The sequence below is a fragment of the Setaria italica genome, chromosome V (genome assembly GCF_000263155.2).
Source record: "Setaria italica strain Yugu1 chromosome V, Setaria_italica_v2.0, whole genome shotgun sequence".
Lineage (NCBI taxonomy): Eukaryota > Viridiplantae > Streptophyta > Magnoliopsida > Poales > Poaceae > Setaria > Setaria italica.
The window spans coordinates 9690833-9702138 of record NC_028454.1 but is presented as its reverse complement, the minus strand read 5'-3'; positions in this window follow the sequence as shown (position 1 = coordinate 9702138).

Here is an 11306-nt window from a genome sequence, read left to right as displayed (position 1 = left end):
CGCAACAAAAGTTGATGTCGATGATGTATAAGAAGATGATGGCGAAGCAATAGACGGCAACCGAAGACGATCAAGGATGTAGAGACCAGATGAGCTCCTATGGTGATGGCCAGCACCAAGAAGAGTTCCGGTTTGTCGATCCTGAACAAAACAAGAAGTGTCATCGAACCCAATAACACAATTCAGATCAGCAAGTTGCCCAATAGAGATCAGATTCATGGAAAGTTTAGGGACAAGAGAGACATCAGGAACATCAAAATCAGAAGTGACAAGATTGCCTTGATGAGTAACATTGCAAAAGTTACCATCAGCAGTCTGAACACAACGATGATGAGGAAGAGGCTGACAAGAATTCAAATGTGAAGAATTGGAAGTCATATGAAAAGAAGCACCTGAATCCAACACCCAAAATGAAGTACCTGGTGTCAGGGATACATCCCCAGTACCCGCAAGGAAGGAAGAACTCGGACTCCTACTAGGATTCCGCTGTAATCTGACTAGGACTAGTCCCGAGTACTCCTACTAGGACTCCTCCTTGTAATCCGACTAGTACTCTGCCCCCTGGACTATATAAAGGAGGGCGGGGGTACCTAGCTCGGCAGGTCAGACCTCAAGGTCATACCTCAAGATCCCTCAGGACCAGAACATACATCTATACAAGCCAACACACAGGACGTAGGGTATTACGTGATCTAGCAGCCCGAACCTGTCTAAATCGTGTTCCTTGCGTCACCATTGATTCCTTGATTCTCGACGACCCTTACCGCATAAAAGACCACCTAGGGTACCCCTAGGCGGGTTGCGGTCTAAAACACTGACAGCTGGTGTGCCAGGTAGGAAACTCATCAAGTTTCTCAGCGTGAACTCAATGGCAAAAGTCATCATTATGCCCGTCTTCTTCATCGAAGCCGGCGCCACCTTTGTTTTTGGATCCTGGCTTTGCGTCGCCGAAGGCTCGGGATTGTTCCGACGCTAGATCGTCGACATTCACAAGAAGAAACCAGAAGATTTGACCAGAAAAAATCAAGAATTCAAAGTCAACGAGTTCGAGTTCAACTACGCGTCGGATCCGACTTCCCCTCGGACTACTCCGTTTTCCTGCTCAGGGGTCGGGCTCCGCCGACCCCAGGACTCAGGGTCGGGCGAAGCGGAGCCTTACTTGGGGTCGGGCGAGGCGGAGTCTCGCTCAGGGGTCAGGCTCTCCCGACCCCAGGACTCGGGGTCAGGCGAGGCGGAGTCTCGCTCAGGGGTCAGGCTCTCCCGACCCCAGGACTCGGGGTCGGGCGAGGCGGAACTACTCCTCCAAAGGGTCCAGCACTCCCGACCCCAGGACTCGGGGTCGGGCGAGGCGGAATTCCACTCAGGGTCGGGCGAGGGCGGACTACTTCAACTCGTCTCGACTAAAAATTAGCCACGGCAAACTTTGCATCACCGACAACTAGTCAGAATTGCCTCCGACTAGTCGCCAACAACCGTTACGGCTTCATCAACGACTGTCACGGCTTCATCAACAATCATCCAAAAATCAAGCTAAGTCACTTTTCTAAAATTATTTTCCGACTTATTCTCCGTTTGCGCGCAACACGCGCTCTACTCGCTAGAGGGCAGCAAACTCTTGCGCAATCGTGCACTCTTTCTTGTCACAGCAGCGACTACTCTCACTTTTTTCTTCTCTTAAGGTCACTACTCTTCTCGAGTAGTACACGACTTAACCCGTGAAAGCCTCAGGCGCATCTGTCACGCCTAAAGCCCATACGCGTATACGAGGCCGATCTCACACACGCAGCGGCAACGGCTACCCATAGACTGAGAGCCTAAGCGTAACAGGCTAACTACTCGGGAAGGGTATGACTAAAACAAGAGCTTGACTCACAATCATGCAGTCTCTTTCTCGTCGTAGCAGCGACTCCTCTCACTTTTGTCTTCTCTTAAGGTCACTACTCTTCTCGAGTAGTACACGCCTTAACTCGTGAAAGCCTCAGACGCATCTATCACGCCTAAGCCCATACGCGTATACGAGGCCGATCTCACACACGCAGCGGCAACGGCTACCCAGAGACTAAGAGCCTAAGTGTAACAGGCTAACTACTCGGGAAAAGTATGACCGGAATAAGAGCATGACACAACTTTCATACTGATCACTGGATAAATTTCAGCAGTTTTAAAATCCTACAAATATGCTACATAATGTACGCATTTTTTCTTTCAGGTCAAGCTTTGGCGACGACGCTCATCATGATGCCCACTAAGCATGCCTCCAACGGCACAGGCTAGTTCCCGAACTCAGGGGCTAAGCACCACTCAGTACTAGGAATATCTCCAGTGGCTCAGCTAGCTCCCAGGCTCGGGGGTTGGACGCCGCAAAATCACTCGACGTGGCTCCAACGACTTACCTGGCATATAAGCTCGGGGGCTGGACGCCGCAAGACTACTCGAATAATGACCTGAGTGAAGATTCAAGACCCTCGGGTTGATTATTCAATCAATCCAAGGCTCGGGGGCTGATAAGCTACACCCAACAATCAATTTTTTCAAGTCGAAAGAGAAAGATTCAAGATTTCGACCCTCAGCCTGATTCTACGATTCAACCTAAGGCTCGGGGGCTACTCCATATGGAGTGCGACTTTTGCCGCCCTCCATACACGAAGACTACAATATCATGTTGATCAAGACTTTGAGCACACCATAGCCTCATGGCAGCTTTGAGAAGCATTGAAAGATTCAGCCTGACAAAGTACTCGAAGAGCACCAAGACTACTCGGCAAATATCTCAAGACCACTCAAAGACTGCTGCATTTCGATTATGAAGCACTGGGGGGCTTGTTAGGGATACATCCCCAGTACCCGCAAGGAAGGAAGAACTCGGACTCCTACTAGGATTCCCCTGTAATCCGACTAGGACTAGTCCCGAGTACTCCTACTAGGACTCCTCCTTGTAATCCGACTAGTACTCTGCCCCCTGGACTATATAAAGGAGGGCAGGGGTACCTAGCTCGGCAGGTCGTACCTCAAGGTCATACCTCAAGATCCCTCAGGACCAGAACATACATCTATACAAGCCAACACACAGGACGTAGGGTATTACGCGATCTAGCGGCCCGAACCTGTCTAAATCGTGTTCCTTGCGTCACCATTGATTCCTTGATTCTCGACGACCCTTACCTCATAAAAGACCACCTAGGGTACCCCTAGGTGGGTTGCTGGTCTAAAACACCGACACCTGGCTGTAATGTATAGGACAAGGAGCTAGCTGACATGTAGGCATTGACTGGAGAAGAAATGGTGTTGCTGGACTGCTGTTAGAACCGAGGTTCTGATGGCTGTTGGAACTGCAAAGCTGAGTGCTGTGGGACCAGTTGGTACGGAGGTGCTGATGGCTATGGTACATAATCCTATGGGAATTGAGGTGCTGCTGCTGCTTGTGTGCTGGATGAAGATGTAGGTGTTCCATGGCGGGAGCTAGCACGCTTTCTCATTTCAACTAAAAGATGAGGATACTTCTTGAAGCACCGCACATCAGGATGGTTAGTCCTACCACAGTGGCTGCAAGGAGTCTTTTGAGAGGTGGCCGTTGCTGCAACTTGAACAGACATAGAAGGAGTAGCAAGCACTGAATGTTGAGACACCGGTGAAATTGGAGACATTGTCTTAAAACGCATCTCCTCAGCCATGAGAGCAGATCATACCTCGGCCAGTGTAGGAAGTGTAGTTCTCCCCAAAAGCTGAACTCCAATAGGTTCAAACTCAGACCGCAGTCCCATGACAAAGTCAAACATAGTATTTTGCTGATCATAATTGTCTCTAGCAGTCCAAGATGGAGCACAAGTCGTGCATGAGGAAGAACACTTGGGTACCATGGAGTTAAGCTGGCGTGATAGCTTAGTGAAGGCAATGTAATATTCTTCAATTGACATATCCTAGTGCTGGAGATGATGAAGTGAATAGCGAAGAGCTGAGCTACTTTGTTGATAGCGACCTTTCAGATAGCCCCACATTGCTTTTGCAGTATTGTGATCCTCAAGACAGGAGCGAATGCTCAGATCGATACTCATGCAGATAGTTGCCATCACACGGTCGTCTTCAAGGCTCCAAGCTTTAACCTCTTTATCATTAGCAGCTGTAGTTGCTGGTGGATTATCAGTGAGATGGAAATAAAGGCCAACAGATCGCAGCAGCATCTTGAGAGAGAAGGCCCAATCTCTGTAATTGGAGCCATTGAGCTTCACATCCATGACAGGTGCACCAAAAGAGACAGGTGCAAGGATGCTGGAAGGAGAGAGGGAGGATCCCATGGCAGCAGCAGCAGGAGGCACAACAGCACGAACACACCTGATGCGGTTTGGACCAAGAGGGGGTGTGGAGCCTCAACTGGCAACGCAGAAGATGGGGAGGGGTGCCGCCTTAACAAGAGAAGATGGGAAGGGGCACTGCCACAACCAGCAGCACAGACAAGAACGAGGAGGGACGCCGCCTCAACCAGTGGCACAAAGGAGAGAGCAGAGAGGCGCTGCCCCAACTGGCGCAGAGGATTTGGGATGGAGGTGCGTCAGGAGAGGCTCTAATACCATGTTAGGGAATGTTGGCGCTAGAAATCGGTCAACCGAATCCCAGCGTCCGACACACGACCCGGGAGAATCTGCTTAGCTCCTGTTCGGGTGATTGCCCTGGTGCGGTTCGCGTGGCGTGCCAGCCAATCTGACCTGTTGATTGGCAAGGAAGAATACGTGTCAGGTCCAGAAATCACGATCGGCTAAGTTTCCGATCTCGAGAAAGCTTATCAGCGAACCGGCCGATTTGCTGTAATAGAGGAATCGGCTATAAAATAGCCGATCACTGTAGCCTTGTTGACTGGAAACCACTAGAGTAACCGATACAAAGCTATGATAACAACACTAGGAATAGATCTAATCGGCAATAGATGAATCTAATAGGAGAACGTGCAGAAAGCCGAAACTACCGATTCCTAGCTGGATAACTGGCGATAAAACTAGAAAGACAGGTGAAACCTATGATTCTAGCAAATATCGATAACTAGTGAATAAATCTAAACGAAACAACAGCGATACGCCCGAAGTTAAAGCTTAGATATTACTCGATAAGCGGAACTTACAGAATCGGCCGGAGATCAAGCTGATGCAGCCCTGCCAACCCGCACGAACTCGTGAAAAAAGGAAAAATGTTGACGAAGTTGTCTGCTTGAAAGTAAGTACGAGGAAAAAGTAGTATGCTGTATTGATTTGTTGATGATTACAGATTTACAAAGGTAGCTATTTATAGCCCCGTACAGATGACTTCTTAACCGACTAGAATTCGATCCCTAATTCAAACAGAAAACGAATATTTACAAGAACGATTCGTGCTAAGTTGCTTACTCCACGCTTCGTGGGCTGATCTCCCCCTTATCCTTTTATGCCTTTCCAAGCCCATACAGGCCCAATTAAACCAACCTCCAAATTGGCCGATTCCTTATCGGCAAAGGGCAACCGATTGGGACCCTGGCACGTTCAATCCGAGGCGAGACAGAAGTCATCGGCCGATCTCGCACTGTAGCACCTTTCGACCGATTCCCAACTGTGCTTCTCCGATTCCCTCTCTTCTTGGCGCCGATTTTACTAGTGACGAAATCTGGCGTCAACAGGGAAGAATAACCAGAACCTTATCCATTACATTGACTAGGGTTACATATATACAATGTATGGGCCAAATGGGCCATGAGGCCTACATGGGCCAGAAAGAGAAAAGGGAAAGAAACTATATATCTCTCTATATATATTAACAAAACTATTAAGAGAGTACCCAGGATAGTGTTTTGGTTGGTGGGTGTCGCTGAAATCAACGAGTCGATGGTGATGCAGGAACATGATTTAGACAGGTCCGGACCGCTAGATCGCGTAATACCCTACGTCATGTGTGTTCTGTGCTTGTATTTTATTGAACTTGTTTTGAGGGGGTCCCTGCCCACCCATATATATCAGGGCAGCAGGGTTACAAGGTAGTCTTTGGTACAAGAGTACTAGATGGACAAGACTACAGAGTCCTACTCTAACTCTGCAGAATAGTTTCCTTGTATTCTGACTAGTCTTTCAGGAGTTCCATGTAGTCTACGTTACCCTGTAGCGTAGTCTTCAAGTCCTGATATGTCTCGAGTACGTCCCCTTGAGTGGGTCCGTACAGGTCTTCTGGTGGGCCCGGGAATGTATGGTTGACAGCAATCAAAGGGGGGTGAATGGGGGCCAATTCAAAAACTATCCAAGAAATTCGATCTAAGTCCCAAAATAACCTTCAACCCTCTCTTCTAGCTATTGTCAAGTGTTGGAGGTATGCCCTAGAGGCAATCATAGAGATGATGATATTCCATTTGTATCCATGATTTGTATACTGTGTTCATTGAATATCCATTAAAGGCTACTTGAATTGATTTGCAATTATGTGAATTGTATGTGAAACTCTTTACTTGTATGGTTATTCTAAAGTTGTCCCTAGTCGGAGTTCATGTGAGGACACACATGAATATTAGACTAGCACATGTATTAGTTGATGACTATGTTTCACAAGTCATGGACATGGAGATGTTGAACTAATAATGTGGACACATGTGGAGACATGTGTTAGGACTGACCCAACACGAGAAGTAGTTCTCTCTTTAAACAACATATACGCTTTGTCCTTAGACCTGAGATTGTCGCATGTATTCTAGATGTGGATTGACCTACTTAGGGGCTATCAAACGCTACGCCGTAACAGGGTAGTTATAAAGGTAGTTTTCGGGTTTGTCAAGAAGCATGCTATGAGACATGGTCAATCAAGATGGGATTTGCCCCTCTCTGATTGAGAGTGATATCTCTGGGCCCCTCGAGTGATCGGATCAGAAAATGCATGGCCATGCTACGTACGGTTAAGAGTTAACCTACAAAGGGATTCCGAATCATAGGATCGAGAAAGAGCGGTCGGCTTGAAGCTAGACCAAATATCGTGAGGCAAAGGGAATAGCATGTATATTATGTTGTGATGGTTCGTCTGATATGATCTTCGTATGCGTATAGGAGTTGGCACGTCTTGCTAGAGGCCGCTACCGACTATTGGGCCGAGTAGGAGTACTCGGGCCATGTCTATACGTATCCGAACCCATAGGGTCACACACTTAAGGGGCTGGAAGCCCAATTCGGATCTGATCCGAGTTGGATTAGGTTTAGGAGTACTAATGGGCCTCGGATCCAGAGGCCCATCAGGAACCCCTATAAATAAAGGGGTGGGGGCGCCCTAGGGTTGGACACCTTTTGGCTGAACACACTTGCCGTGCCTCCCACGCCCTCGCCTGTTGCAACTCGCGGATCTAGCAATCCGGCTTGCGACGCTTCCTCCCTGCACGTGTGGATACCTTGGAGGTGTTGCGCCTGCAGCACTTGGACGAGCCGCCGACGAGCCGCGACGAGCCGACGACGAGCCACGGTACCAGAGGCGGTCTTGCTGTGCACGTAGACGAGCTGCTGAGGAGCTGCTGGACGTGATCGACTACGTACGACTACGTACGACTACGTGATCGTCTTCACTGCATCGACGCAAATCTACATCTTCCGCACCAGTAGTGCGTCGAGTGGTAATCCCGTGATCCTTATACGGCAGTTCTTCCTGGTTATACGCGGTAGAAAATTTTGATTTGCGCTAGTGTAGCCTACCTCGTATCCCAACATCAAGATCACGTAGTCACAGCGGACCTACTGACCTTAGGAACGATGCTACGAAGGCTCAGAAGTAACATGGAAGACAACACAAAAGATTGAGGCAAACCAGAGCTCAAAACACATTCCAGGTATCAGAACTTTCGACCTCTTATCGGAACTTCCGAAAGTGGGATCAGAACTATCTAGAGAGGTCCGACAAGAGGTTCTCAGCGGTTTTGTCGGAACTTCCGACCTTGTATCAGAACTTCCGGGACCTATCGGATGTATTGAGAAACTACCGATAAGGACTTCCGGGTTTTCAAAAAATAAATCAACGGAATTTCCGGTTCTGTGATGGAACTTCCGTTCCGTCGGAACTTCCTACACGGTGTCAGAACTTCCTACAGCACAAAAAAACAACCCGAAAAGTTTAGGTCAACACTTCAAAATTCAATAAAATGACCTCCAAAATTCACAAAATTTTAACCATAGCTCCGCAACAGTCTAGTGAGTCTTTTCCCAAAAGATCTCCTAAAAAAGATCAAGACTTCACTATGGATTTCACGGAATTTGGTCAAGAACACAAGAGAGAGAATTTTGGGAAAACTTCAAATTCAAGCCGAATCCTTAGGGATTTAAGGGGCGAACATATCAAAGATGCTCACAAGGGTCCTAGCACCAATTTTCCCCAACAAACCTCATGGGATTTAAGCTCAAATGCGAAGAACGAAAAATCCCCAAAAATAGCTCCAAAAATATCGAAAAAGAAAAATAGGAGAAACAAAGAATTTAGCCATGGATTTGAATCACAAATTCAACTAAATCACAAGGACAACATCTCTACAAGATGAGGACTAGCCTCCTCCCTTCATCCACCCACTAAGAGGAAGAAATCAAGAGAAAAGAGCAATCACCCTCTCATCTCTCTCTATCCTCTCTCTCTAAGCACATGGCTAGCCTCTAAGCCAATGAATTAGGGTTTTCTCAAGAGGTGCTGAAACAACCAGCCATCCACCAATATATATATAGTCCATGGCAGATGACTAAACTACCCCTACATCTACAACTAAGATAACCGCCCACGTAGGGGCATTTTGATCTAGATTTTTATCGGCGCATCGGACGAACACGCCACCTTCATGACTTTGCTTCGCCTCGATGCAAGCTTCGCGATGATACTACGTGCCCTCCTTCTGAAAGCTCCGGCCGCACCGGGCTCGCCCCCGGTTTTGAGGCCCAAATCGGGAAACCGGCCTGCGCGGTGGTTTTGGGTTTGGGAAACTGGCCTGCGCGGTGGTTTTGAGGCCCAAACCACCCAAACCATCTATCTCCGCTTGGCCGCCACATGACCTCCTCGATGTCGACGCGTGTCCAGCCTCCGCCAAGGCTCCCGCTCGACTCGACCGACGCCGTCTCCGTCCCGTCATGTTCTCTCGCCCTTCCATGCACCATGTGGACCACCTATGACTCCGTCTGGACTCCACGAGTCCATCGGTTCAAGCCTACTCGCATTCATCCTTCCCCGCCCTTGGTCCATCGGCATGAACCTTTCGCTTGACCTTCACCGCACGCCGTCGACCGCCACACCGCATCCTACACCTGCACATCACAAGCTAAGAGCAACATCAATCCAACATAATGTTTTCAATCACTCATCATATAAGGGTGATCACCATTGGTCCTCATTTTCCTCTTCCAAAGTTTACTTTCTAGTAGATTGAATTCATGTCTTCCTTCATTACACGCTGTTGACGCAAAATCCCGACGGTGGTGGACTCTGCATCAGCACATGAGGATCTGGGAGATCTGCTTAACTCCAGTGCAGAATCCAAATCAGCGCGCGTGGTGTGCGCGGGCGTGCCAGTCAGTTTGACCATTCAACTGACAAGGAGATGATAGTCGTTGTGAAGTCCGAGGCAACCGGCCGATCAAGCTGATATAATTCTGGCACAGTAGCAATAATAGTGCAACAAAATAAATCATGATAAATATATTAGCTGTGAAGCCGATTCCAGTGCCTTGATGAATGTGAGTGATTCATCGGCCATCCAGCCGATTTAATATAATTTACAATAACCATCGGCCAGGTAGCCGATAGAAAACAGGATGCTATTGAGCTGCCGCTCCACCTTAGCTAGAGCCACAAACTGATGAGATCTAAACTAAACTCTCCACCAATATCTCTAGATGAAACCACAGCAATGCGCCCGGTAGTTGCAGTCTAGAAATATTTAGCAGGATGTTAATCTGAACCCCACCAGCCGATGATCCAATCACAATGAAACTTACTCCCAACAACACTCGAAGGATGGCCAAGATCAAGATGCAACAGGCTATTAAAAATAGATCTATCGTCTATTCCGACAGAATTAATAACAATTAATATGTCGTAAACGGCAAGATGATAGAACAGATAAATATCAGCCGATGCAAGCTTAATCAAGGCGGGATAACTGGCGAATACCGTAGATCGAGACAGAAGCGATGCGCCATAAGTCAAAGATCCAAGATACTCGATAACTGGTAGATGAAACTAGACGAAACCACAGCGATGCGCCCGGTGGTTAAAGCCTAGAACACCTGGTGACAGAACTTGCAGCTCGCCGGAGATCGAGGTCGATGCAGCCTAGCTTGCTAGAAGGAACTCGTCGAGAAACTACATTACTCCTACTCCTAGGGCAATGGCGTGGAGCCGAAAGGTTAAGGTAAATATGTTTGTTTATTGATCGTGTGATTGTTCTTTACAATGGCCACGTCCCTTTATATTTATAGGGCGGACGTTACATAATTGGCATCTAACCACGCACAAGGCAAGTCACGTGCACAATCTTTTCTAATAAAAAACCCTATCTCTAACTAACTCAACTCTATCTCTAAAATATTTTATTCTATGAAACAACCTCCCGTACATGCACAGATCGGCCGCATGTATAATTATTCTCGAAGCCTCCCACGCATGGCATGCAAAGTGCACCAGAATCCATGTTGTATATTCTAATCATTTTTATCCATACGTGCTGGCCTTTCTTTTATATCATCCTTGCCTCTTCTTGCCGATCAGTGCTGGCCTTTCTTTTATATCATCCTTGCCTCTTCTTGCCGATCAATCTAATGAAGCCGATTTGGACTCCGTGTCGATATGCACGCATGCTAGCTTCTTAATGTTGTACGTGACTCCAATTATCTTGTACTCCGAATTTATAGGATTGGTCAAAATCCGATGTCAACACACGCGCTGGCTTATAAGCCACACACGCCACCCTTAGCCTCAGGCCCACATGACAGGTTGACTAAATCAACATTACAGACACAACGAAAACGTAAAGTACTAGTACGCTATCTCCTTATGATTATGTCTTCATGTCTTGAGAGCAGTCATCACATAGTGACAAACAAAAAAATAGCTCGTATGCTCTATTCTTATGTTGAGATGGTATGGCACTAGCCAGGCTCCAATTGGGGATGAAAACAATCGAGAAAAGAACAAGAAGAAAAGAAATATGTAGCATGTTGAACATGAGGAATCCAATCAGAATCATTTTGATAAAAAGGTTAAGAATAGATAATTTGACACTAAGAAGACCAAACAACATAACCTTGACTTCAAACATTCGACTCAAGATGACATGCAATCATCATACCGTG